Source organism: Coturnix japonica, chromosome 3 (assembly GCF_001577835.2).
Source record: "Coturnix japonica isolate 7356 chromosome 3, Coturnix japonica 2.1, whole genome shotgun sequence".
NCBI lineage: Eukaryota > Metazoa > Chordata > Aves > Galliformes > Phasianidae > Coturnix > Coturnix japonica.
Window position 1 is genome coordinate 1224751 of NC_029518.1, and position 12885 is coordinate 1237635.

The window sequence follows — 12885 nt, forward strand, 5'->3', positions numbered from 1 at the left end:
GAATTCCCCATTGTGGAAATCAATATTTTAAGGCCACAGTCAAAGTGGCTCACATTTAAGTCTGACCAAACATGTCAGGAGTTACCCTGGCCAGCAGCCCAGCCCCACATTAACTGTGCCCATAGCAGGGTGAGCAGATGGGTGCAGCTCTGCAATCCCCACACAAAGTCTGGGAGCAACAGGCAGATTTCAGTACTGAAACCTAATGCTGGCAGGCAGAGACCAAAATAAGAAGAGCAGGGCTATAGTTTTACTCTTGAAGCCTTTGCTCTTGGATGTTTCTAAAAACCATACAGTCTTGATGGATCTCACAGTTTATCCACTATGACAATGCCTTTGTTTCTCACATAAGTAACACTAAATTGTATCTAAACTTTTTCAACAGAGTGGTTTGAATATTGAGTTTCATTTGTGTTGTGTTACAATCCTCGCTTAACTACTGCGTTTCTGAGAAGGTAAAAGTTTAAATGTTGTCAAGACCATAATAAGAAATACTGTTTGGCAAATACTAATTCACAGGATGCCACCTAAAACCAGCAGATAAAGAGTGAAAGTTATTAGCCTGGATTGAAGGCAAACTTTAGCTGGAACAACATGGGCTCTCTATCTCCTCAGTCTGCATGGTCAGGAGGGAGATATCTGGCTAGATGAGATTCTTCACATCTGTCAGCTAAATCAGAGATCCAAATGCACGCCCCAGCATGTAAGAACATTATGTGGATTTGTGACCGTCTCCTGAGGATTTAGGGTCCATAAACCAATGAATGGATTACAAAGAAAGATAGTTATAGTATTTTCATCTGTGATAGATACTGCTGCAATTCCAGCGTGGCTCACAGTATTTAAAGGAAAACTCTACCCATTTTCCACACACCAGGAGCACACCATATGTGCTAGAGCTTCTTTTAGCCCAGGTTCAGTGATATATAGTACGTAAAGTACCCGTCCCTGCTGATGGACATTTCTTATTGGCCCACACCTCCCAGCCTCTGATTCCAGTACCTCAGCAGGAGTACTGCTGCATTCCACATCTACTTACAGGCTTTCAAGGAAACCCAGGGGACAGTGAGAGCTGAACTAACTGAACTTCTAGATGTATTTCAGAGCAGCTTTTCAAAACACCCACCAATGAATTCAGCAAATTACCTAAGGGAAAGCTGGGAAATTAACATTCTAAGGGAATTTAAAATACCGAACAGCACTAAAATCACAAGTGAACAAGAGCAAAACATTCAATTTCTGGTTGATCACAGACAACAAGAAGCCAAAGCTGGTAGAAAGAAAGGAGTGGGACAGTAGCACCCTCAAATTCAGTCACACATACAGTGGTGGTCCACTGTCCTTGGGAAGGCCAGACCCAGGTCACTCCAGCCATTTATAAATCATGAATAGCTCTCAGAGCTCTTTGTCCTTTGGAGAATGAGCTGCTAAGCACTGTGTCTTTGCTCGATTTCTCCTAGAAATTAGCTGTTAATGCAATTCTCCTTAAGCATAGCAAAAAATTGTGTTCTTCCCACAGATCATCTTTCTTTCCTTTGCAACACCAATGCTTCAAGTCACAAAGGTCACATTCCCATCAGGTTGTACATTTCAAAGCACTTTTCTCACATGGATTCTTCCTATCAAGCCCATTGGCACGCGGAGGCTCCCAATGAAGTACAAGGCAGAGCAGATAAACACCACTTTGCTGGATTGTCTGCCAGGGATTATTCACTAGAGTGTCAAACAGATCACTGTTCGCTTCCTTCACGCTTGAAATCTAGGAAAGCAATACATGAGCTTACTTAGCCACATGGTGTAAATATCTTGGCCTGCTGGACTGACATCCTTAGTCAGAGGGTTCTTTGTACCTGTGGTCTGCAGTCTAGCACTGCTACGAGTCCCATTTTTTCCTTTCAGATCTTGTTGGAAAGGCAGGCATTTTAATCTGAAAATAGGACGGACATTATCTGTATCTGACAAGACATTATCTGTTTTCTGAGCTCACCTGTTTATATTTAATAGAAATGCTCTTTCCTTACTCATGGTGGGCTAAAGAATTCCCAAATCGCTCTAAATACTTTAAAGTTCTTTTGGGACATAGCCAGATACTTAATATTGTATTACATTTTATAGTTGTCACTTAATCAAGCTATTTAATATTATAGTACATTTTAAAACTGTCACTTAATCACATTTTCTTGACCCTTTTATGTGAATTAAAGATCACTGTAGATAAAAAATGGCATGCTTTAGTTTAAATAGATTCAGTATGTCCAGTTTGACAGTTACTTCTGAGACATTAAAAGAATTTTCTGTGATTAATGTGACCCCCACACGTTACATAGTATAATGTTCCATTTCTTCAACCATTAGAGGAAACAGTATTAGACGGAAGGAGCCAAAACTTACCCAACTGCGTGTAAAGCTGTGAAAGTTGAAATATAATGTACGTATGCGTGGTGTATTATGAGACTGAACTATAGCAAGTGGGTATTTTCTGTCTTCTTTCAACTGAAGGCAGAAGGAAAACATTCAGTAACAACACAGTACACCTATACCTCACAACAAAAGAAAGCATCTTAGTGCAGCTTGCTCAGAAAGGAATAAATGCACTTTATGTCCTGACAGGTGAGCAGGACTATCTGTGCTTAGTATAAATGATTGATAGCCATGCATTCTAATTCTGGGAGAAATCTTACCCAGGCATTTACTCACAAGAGCAAAATAGTGCATAAGGTATGTTCATCTTCAGAAACACTTACAATGGCAATCATCACCATTTTATGCAGTTGATCCAGAACTGCGTCATTGAAAGATTTTATGCTTTTAAGTCATACATAGTAAATCACCTTCTCTTATAGTCATCTTTAAAATGGCTGCCTTTTTCTGTAACCGTGGGTCTTAGATCCCATTTAATCTACCTAACTCTAATCATTCTCTCTTTGTATATCTTAATCTCAAATCAGATTTACCATGTTTATTAACAGTTGCAACAGTCTGCCCATTCTTGGAGCATTTCACGTTCTTTTCTTGATAGTTTAATGAAAATAATACTCTACTTAATCTAAGAAGTAGGACATAGCACAATAACATCGATCTTTCATTAGACAGCAAAGTTGTTTGATAACAGGATTTAGTGTAACCATATCAGCTAGAGTAAATCATTTTGGACCACCAGTTAAGTAGTTAATAGAGTATACATTACCTCTGCAAACAATTAACAGTGGACTAAAACAAGCAAGACATGAAAGGAGCCTACTCAAAATCAGGATGTTGATTTCTTCACAGAATAAAGACGTCAGGTACTATTAGGTAAACTGGCAGGTAAACATATATTCTCCATTTCCCATCATCCATTCTCTCTCTTCCTTTTCATCATCAGCATTCTTGGATCTTTTCTCCAATTAGATTGTAAACTCCCTGGGACATAAACCAGGTCATTATTGTGTCTTCATGAAGGGATCATTGCAAGGGGCCAAAACTGTGTCAATGCTGCTTGGAGCCTTTGGGCACAATATTACTAAATTGCCCTTCAACTGCAACCCAAAATTATAGGCATGCTGCGTGCAGTATTTTGTAAGCCATTGTTTTGCAACGTGGAAATATGCAAGTGAACATGATACTTGAACAACATAATTCATTTTCCATTCATGAGCCACAATGGGTATCTCATGGCACTGCTTGCTCTTCAGTTTCAAATGTGAACTTGCATACAAAGTCAAGCAAATGAGTTTTCCTTCACGTTGTTTTATTAAGCTCTTGGACTACATTCTAAGCCCCAGAAAAAGAAAAAAAAAAAAAAAAAAGAAATTACAATTGCTGTTTTCTCACAAAAGCAGTGAAATTTCCAAAGGACTGAAGATTTCAGCCCATGACTGTGGCTGCAAGCTCCCTGCACGACCCCTTCATGTTCTGCGCTTATTGCTTCTCTTGCCAGAACCACATTCATGATCAACAGTAAAAGTTACGTCTTACTGCCACATCCATTAAAACCCTTGTCTTAACTTTTGGGGAATATCTTTAGTGACCTTATTGGTTTGAATAGTTTTAAAATCATTTAGTTTCAGTTTCTCTTTACAACATTATTACAGTCCTTCTACCAGCTTTATACTCCCTAACTCCTCTCCTATTTTATTTTTTGTCCTCAAGCGAATCTTTCCTTTTGTATTAATTGCATTAATGAAGTCCTTTGTAGTTTCTCTTCAAATCTTCATTTGCAGCATCTTTTCCTCCTACACCTGACAGGTGTGGTGTTGCTTCTTTTTAAATTATTTTAAATCATAAAAATTATTAACATCTCCAGAACGCTTCCGGCATTCTACCATCAGCTTTAATAGGCTCTATTACTATTTCTGATCTTAAGCTGCTTTCTCCTGACCCAGGAATATTGGCAAATTACTGACCTATAGCCAAGCCTTTATAGGAAAGGTCTTGCATCAAGTGGTAGCCTTTCAAGTGCTTAACCACCTAGTAATAATCTTTATGACAACGGTCACCTGCTTTGCAGTTATGCGCAGTTTGCTATGCATAGTGCTAAAAGAGTGTCCCTTAGAGTGGTCAATCACCACTCTACCTTGAGTATCATGTGAGCTCTTACCCATCTTGCTACTAGCACAGCACTGGATACTGCAGATCAGAGTAACCCTTACCGACCATCTGCCAGGTTATAAAATGCAGGGTGCTTTGTTCGATCTGAAGCCATCAACTTGTCACTCTGCATCATCATTCATCTGCGTTAAGCAATATGCATCATCTTCTCATGATCAATGCAGAGCCAATGCTCCTGAACATTACTGCAGCTGATCATTATGATGAATGTAATTGTTAAGAGTACTGACACTCCTTTTACCCACTTTGTGCAAAGAATTAAAGATCCCCTACCTGCAATTTCGCATCTTGCTGTGAATCAGTAATTTCTTTCTCTTCCTGACCCATTATAGCATTATCTTCAGCGCAGTGCAGTAGTTTAGAACATCATTTTAAGCAATGTTAGCAGTTAACTAGTAGCAACTTTACAGAAAATCTGAGGTCATCTCCTTTGTTCAAGAACATGACTAAAATTACTGCAAACCATTACAACCCGTGAAGCAACGTGAAGCAAAGTGTTCCATAACAGGTTCTTTCCTGCTCACCCCACTCAGATTCTTCTGGCTGAGTGGAAATTATACAGGCACACAACTTTTCACCTTCCCACCACAATTCATTGCTTCTAAAAATTGCTTCATCATGACCAGAGATTTTGTCAAGGCTTTCATTAGAAAAACAAATCCAGAAACAAACACAGATGACGAGAACTGTGACAGATGTCTTTGTTTGATACAACGATCCTCCCTAGGAGGATAAGGAACCACAGCTGAGAGTGGTGAGTATTTTTTGACAAATCCCAATTCGCTGAAATGGCAATATTGAGGGAGGAGGTGGCTGATGAAACTTGTTCTCTAATTAGAAAATCTTTAGCTATTCCACAGACAATGATATCCTTTTGATTTTCTCTAAACCGGCATACTATTGTCAATAAGAATAATCTTTACTGAAAAAAAAAATAGAATAATCAAGCTTATAAAATGACTTTTTAACATCCAGCTACAGCTGCATTTTTCTACTTTGAGGCTATTTGCATTATTTGCTGTGCTTAATCTAAAAGCTGAGACAAACACCACACTTGAATGACAAACATATGGCAAATGTCCTCTTAGAATAATCCTGTTCTCTCATATGCCCACAAGCCTTTTGCATATCCCTAGCATTCCCCAATGAAATATAATTCAAGCCAAAACCCAAGTCTTTCTCCTCTCAGGTTAACTCCTACCCCCATTTTACAAAAGACAAAATTAAGTCTGCAGTGTTCTCTAGGCTTACTCTCTCTTATCTTCTTGAAGCTGTTGGGACCTTCACAGTGGAAATACATTTGAAAACACAGACACACATGCAATTTTGCTGCTCCAAAGAGAAGCTTTGAACATTAAGTGCATACACCAATGGACCCAAACCAAAGCCAACATTTGCTCGTGGGAGAAAGCTGTTCACTGCCGAACTGGGGGTTTAGCTCTAACCTTGTGCACAGGCAATGTTGATAAGGGAGGGGAACAAGCTGAATATTAAAAACGCTGCCTCAAGAATAATATCATGTACAGATTTAATCATAATAAAAAATGATCTGCAAGTAATTGTAGTCATTACTACATCTGCTCAGAGCTGTGGGTAATCATTATGTATGAGTGAATTAAATCAAATTCAGTATCGTGGCCCTGATCCTGGAATTTCTTAAGTAAACTCACCTCATATTAATAATCTCCCTGAGTGGAGCGAGTCTATTTGCTTCTATGGCTATGTTTCCCACATTAGGGTCTTTTGACCTTCCCTCATTCTACCTTTAAGTGCAAATTAAAACATAATCCTAACAATGTTAAGAAGGTAAGGGAAATGCAGGTTTCAAAAGGGGAGAAATTAATTCATTTCAGGCTGCTGTTCTATCTGCAAAAGTGTTGAAGGGGACAGAGAGAAAGATGTCTTGTTGTGCAGCCTGACTAATGAAAAAGGCAAAGCCTTCCAAGATAAAAGTTGGGCTTAAATTCTTTCCTTTTCTCACCAAATCCCAGCCATTAACATCAGGCTCAAGACACAGGTGTAATCTATAGCACAGGGTAGGAAAGTCAAATCCTGACTCAAGTAGATAAGAAAAACCTGTTTACAGAAGCAGCTGAAGGGCAGAGTTGGAGCCAAATTCAAAATAGATCAACAGTCAGATGAATTATTAGTAAAAGAAATAAATTAGTGGTGAAATTTCTTCTCTTGACATCTGTACCAAATGCTAGACTCTACATTTTTACATATCATCACAACAATCTATCCAAGAGTCAAAGAAAGTTTTTACTCTCGCAGTCTTGTGCAAGGGGCAGGAGCCCAAGGAAGGTGTCATGCTCTTTCAAACATGCAGTACAGAAATGGAACTAAACCTGAATTATTCCTTGCACAGTTTTGGTGAGGTCACAAGAAAACCAGATTTACAACCTGATTTTTTCTTTTAATGGGGATATTCCACCAATAAGGGTCTTGAGGGCAGCTGGAGTAAGGAGAAATCTTACTTGCCTGTCTCAGTAGCTGAGCTGCCATAGAGCAAAGAGCCCTTGTGGCAGAGCCCCAGAGGAAGGGTGCAGGTGTAGGGACATACATGGGCAACGGGACAGATGCCGGTCCCCCTCCAGGCAGAGAAAGCCACTCAGATTTATTTCTGCAGCCCCACTGCAGAATAACACAGGTGTCTCTTGGCTTTTCTAAGTAGCTGCACGGTTTTGTTTCCTGCCCAGAGACAGCTGTGTGCCTGGATGGGATGTTCACCGAAGTTTAAGTGGAAATTGAGAAATTTATTTTATTTAAAGGGCAAAAGGAATTATGGGTGTGTGCTCTACACATCTGAAGATAATACATACGGGCACACATAAATCTCCCTTCCACCCACATCTGTGCACATATACTCTCAACACTAACACACATAATTGAGTGCAGTAACATAAATGATCTCTTTTTTTTTTTCTGAAACAGAGATGAGCTGGCAAGCATAATCAAAAGAGGAGGATCATTTTTCCAAAGATGAGTGAGAGCAACGAGAACAAAAAAAAAAATCCAGTGAGAGTTATGACAACAATGTAAGAAAGCAATCACTAGAGAAATCCTGATGAATGAGGAGCTTACATCTTTAAATGCCTTAAAAACAGTACAAATAAATCTAAATTTGAACAGAATTCAATGCACAATTGAATTAGGAAAGAAAAATTCAAGCAAATTGCTAAACTTCTGCTACAGAATTTGTAAGTTGTTTATCTACACAGAGCTATAACGTGAAGAAAACAGCAGCAAAAAGGGCTGAAATTCTGCTGTCAGTATGAAGCCCAAATCATGGATAAGAGTATTATGAATGCTGCGTAAAGAGCTCTGCAAAATATCTTCCAGTGAACAGGAACTAATGATAGATGAATGTGCACATGTAATTGAACATGATGAAAAGAAAACCAACATCCCAAGAAGAGAAACAGAAAAGCCATCAGGAGTACTGGCTCATGCTAACATCCCCAGGACTGAGGGGCATACAAGACGAGAAGGCAAATTACAGAAAACGTGTGCTGCTACATAAAATAAAAGATGTGTTTGGGGCTACATGTATTCTTCATTAGATTATCAAGGGAGCGTGTGTCACACATGCAGTCTTAAGGAATGTTGGCAGGAACAGTTAACCACATAAAGCTCACCTGGATTTGGGTTTCATCACCAACACTGGGCACCATTGCTCAGGAAAATGTTATAAAAAAGGTACAGAAACCCTTGAGGTTTTCCTCAGCCCCAGGTCAAGCCACCCCAAAGTACTGATCCCTTCTGCATCCCGCAGCATAGGAAATTGGCTTTTCCTAGCTGTGTTTTGTGTTAACCTGTTGGGCTCAGCTAAATCAAAACTCAAGCAAAGCAAACCCACATGAACTAAAATCAAATGAAATTTCACACTCCCCCTGCAAACTGAAATGGCTCCGTGCAAAGGTACTTCTAGCAGACTAAGCTGGTACACCTCTTAAGAGCAGGCAGAAATGAGAGCATATTTGTAACAGATGAATTAGAAGCGCATCAAGGTATCGGATGAAAACATTTTTTGAATGCAAGCCAAGCACACAGTAGGAACAGGTTAGAAGGCTAAATCATTTCTAACCACAACTTAAAGACGACTTCATTGGTAAAATATCCTCTTTTTAACTCTTTTTTTTTTTTTTTTTTCTGAGCACACATCACAACTTTTGTTTCCGTTTGTTTTATTCCCCGTTTCAAAAGCAGCATTTGCTGTAACAGCTCATTTTTTTCATGCAAAATACTGAATCTAATTGCGGAAATATGTCATTCCCTCCTCTCCACCACATGGCATGAGTTAATGATGATGAATGAAAGTAATAAAACCCAAATCTTTTTCAAACTAAAGCTCCTGTTAAATTACTGGAAATTATATGCATGCGTCTACAATGAGGACACTGCAGAAGGTCAAAGATCTTGCTTCCTGCTTTTGGCCAAACTATTCAACAGGCAGCGTGGCTGAACCTGCCCAGACACATTTTTTTTGCTGAGATCTGGGGGAGCTACCTACGAAAAGCAGCTCAGTTTAAGGCTGGTGATTTCATTACCTTCGCTCTCTCCTTCCCCACGGAACAGTAAATATTGCTCACCAGATCCTAGAACCTGCTTCATGCGCCCTTGCAAGCTGCTTTTGGATGTTCGAGACTGGGGGTTGTAATGTATCATCTAATGGGATGTCCATCCTTAGTGACGGTCTCAATTTCACTACTACAGAACTTTATTCAGTGGCATTGATGTGAAGCAGAAGGAATCAGCAAATGTAGAGTCAGACGCGGTGTCTCTCCTTCACTCCAAATCACAGCTGATTTCTCCAGTCAATCCACTGAGAAGGCAGGCAAACCATTCAAAGACTAAGGTCCTTTTAAGCATGAACCCAAGCAGCAAATGTATCCCTTTCCTTCCTGAAAATTCTGTTTCCAATTCTGCACATTGCGGGCTGCACCAGCTTCTTGCTGATCTCCCCATTCATTCATTTCCTCATTTCTGCTCAATTGGCTGCTGGTGCCGCTGCCCTACTACTGCCTTTGGGCAGTCGGACACTGTGTTCTTTCCTCCCGGCTCTTCCACAGCTCTCTTCATTCTTTTTGTCTCCTTTCCTTTCATCATCAGCGCATGAGGTTTCGATGTTCTTGCCTTCCCGCTATGCTGATCTCCCACTCCCTTGTACGGTCAGTTTCACAGATGGACCACAGAAGACAGAGAAGGAAAACATAAGGAGAGGAATTCCTGCTAACTTCCCTTAATTTCTTTCTTTCCCACAGATAAGTTTGAAAGCTTTGAGTTGGTGTCAATCAAGGTGCTCCTTTGCACATTTTGTACTCAGATTATTTTGGCAAAATAAACATTTGTAGTACAAGTCTTACTGGCACAAAGCAAAACTTACCATCCTTGCAAGCTTTTATTTCTGTCTCTTTCCATGAAAAACAGTTTGCAGAATTGAAGTGTGTAGAATTGAAAACATCAGTTTTCAGAAACAAAAGAGCTAAATTCTGCCACTCAAGCTCACAGTGAGGGGTAACTTACTCTTTAAGTAGTACTCATCTCCTTGCAGCCATTAAATTGTGGGCAATTCAGCTCTCGATTCGTTGCTTCACCACGCAGCACAGATTGGAGAAGTACAACACAGCTCCTTACATGAAGGATCCCACTGTGAGATGTCTGTAAGAGGATGGCTGCAGATAATCACTATGAACACTCTTCCAGAGCAAAAGAAAGTGAATGAAGGTCCAATGAAGGAGCTGAACTTTTTTCAAGACATATTTCAGCACCAGTGAGGGATACAAGGAGTGAGAAACAACATTTTTGCAAGAAAAACCTTTTTACAAGAAATGAAAATTAAATCAGAGTTTTCTTTTACGTTTCTTTTTGTATTTCCAAAGTGCCTCATGCAATGTCACAATACAGGATGCATGCACACACAGGCAAGATTTGCCCTACAGGTATGAGCACAGAGATGTTATTAGTGGCTAAAAATACATGGGCACAAGTCCTACATTTTCCATAGGACTTGAGAAACCATGTGAACAAGAACCTACAAGCCTTTCATCTGTTTCACACCTTTACACTTTGCACGTGGCTTTCAGATGCTGACTTTGGGATGATTCTACTGAGCTCCTATGTCACCACCACACTACTGAAAATTGCTACCTTATTTCATGCAGTGAGGAAACCACTTAGTTTTGATCCTGAGCACACAGAAAAGGAAGAGTAAACCTCTCAGAGCCACACGGCACAGTATTTTGCTGCTTATTTTTGAATGCAAGGGATGCTCAGAGGTTTTGACAATCTCTATCTCTGAGACAGAAATTTTCTAGTACATGAAAGAAAACTAACCACATAACACCTCGGCAAACACAACTCTGATTTTATTCATTTAAGAGTAGTTCTTTTGGTTCAGCAGTTTTGCACAGAGCTCAGAAATATCATACAGAATACATTGTGGTTTCCTGGCATCCCATGTCCACAAACAGAGCCATGTGTTGGAATGGGATTAAAGCCATTTGCAGGGCTGAACGTCTGTTTTACTACCCAAGCTCTAGTGCTTTGCAGGTTGAAAGGAATAGCCTCTTCCCACAACTAGGGACACCCATTTCAAACACAAGTCTTGTAGGAAGCAAGCAAGACCAAGTTAAAGGCGTAGGTTTTATAACCAAGCCCGTGCTGTGTGAGCTTTAACATGTTAGCTGAATATTTGTGAGAACGTGTCCTCATTTACTACGCTTCTGAGAACATTTCCACAATTAAAAAACAAAACAAAACAAATTGAAAATAATCGTCGACATACTGACAACAATTGGCAGCTTTCAAAACAACTCACAATGCCATCTCCAGGCCTTCAGAATCTCCCCCATGGTGACACTACATCAACATCCTCCCCAGATGCTCATGCCAGCCTTCAGAAACCCCTTCTATTCCCACGCCCCCATCTATCTTCAAAAAGTCCAAAGCAAGAGTCGATACACAAACCGTAAACCACATTTAGGAGTCACAGAGAAGCAGTAAGGAATATTTTTCTCTGAATAACCTTCTTAACCCCACGGAAGCTTGGTCATTAGAGCAGCAGTACCCAGAGGTGATGCAAAACTTCATTTTAAGATAATACAGAAATATGGAGAAAGGATATTTTTGGCCAATGCTGACAAAAAAGAACTGTAGTGAAGATACAATATAGGCAGCCCTGATGTAGTTGCTCTTTCAGCAGATATGACATCTATGTAATATCTGGCACAGAATACTTCTATTCTGCATTTGGGCAAAGTTCTTTGACTGGAGAAGGGCTGTTTTGTGGTTAGGTGCCTCTTCTTTACCCTGAACTCCTTACTTAAGCATATCTCTCTGTAGAATCAGAGTTACAGCATGTGCAGCCTCAAGCACCTCCTGTACCAAGCCTGAAGAGGATTCAGAACACCAGAGCAGGGAAGCTGAGATTTAATCTGTGGTGACAGGGAGGCTGAGATTTTGTTCAAGATGACAGCGAAGCAGGAAGCCAAAGCAACCTATTTTGCCATCCCCAAAGATAAGCACTACAGCTCTTGTACCACAGGCTTCTCAACAGATGAAAGTTTAAAACAGAACACCTATACGTGGAGGTGCCCTGTATAGACAGAAAAAGGCTATGCTCAAAGAAACAAATTTCACCTGGATATTCCCACTTTCTGCGAAAATTCTGCATAGCTTCAGTCTCACAATGTCCAACGTGTCTTGGGGAAAGAGAAGGGAGAAATGTGTGGGGCAGAAGGCTTGTTTCTGGCTTCTGCACAGTCAACGTCATGAAACTCTGGAGGCATGAATCACAGCTTTGCTCCAGGGGTGCTGAGTTGTGGAGTCTCCGTGACCGGCACCCGCAGAGACACAATTTGAGATGAATAGACAGCTCTGAGAAGGACTGCAGTGAGCGATGTAACACTTACACAGATGGCACAGTCATAATCATTAGACAGTTATGACCAGCTTGAGCAAGAGAGTGAAGAATGTGTGCCCAGGGTGATAAAATTCACCCATGAAGTCGAGAAAAGTACACATATTCTGATTTTAGATGCATGGGTTATCTAAGATAAGGGAACCCTTGCCACCATATGATCTGTTATCAGAAACCTAAGGCAGCTGCTTGGTTTCTGAGCTTTGACTCACAGATTCCCATATGGCCACAGTTTGCTGGAGTGAGAGAGAGAAAGAGGGGGGAAAAAAGCCATGAGCTCATTCAGCACAGCAAGTATAGTCCAGTCAAATGGTTTCTTCTCCTCTCCTTCCCTAACCCCATTTAAAAGCCATCTTAAATAGTCCTAGGGCCCC

The 12885-nt window shown here is 40.3% G+C and overlaps 1 long non-coding RNA gene across 2 annotated transcripts in view; it reads right to left on the reverse strand.

Annotated features, from left to right (window-relative positions):
• LOC107310689 overlaps positions 1-12674 on the reverse strand; it is a 139766-nt gene extending 127092 nt beyond the window's left edge. The window contains exon 1 of one of the 2 annotated variants that reach the window (XR_001553684.2): positions 12232-12674. This is a non-coding gene — a long non-coding RNA (uncharacterized LOC107310689). The remainder of the gene's footprint in view (positions 1-12231) is intronic. The other variant, XR_001553685.2, reaches the window with a different exon arrangement.
• Between the last annotated feature and the right edge of the window lie 211 nt (positions 12675-12885).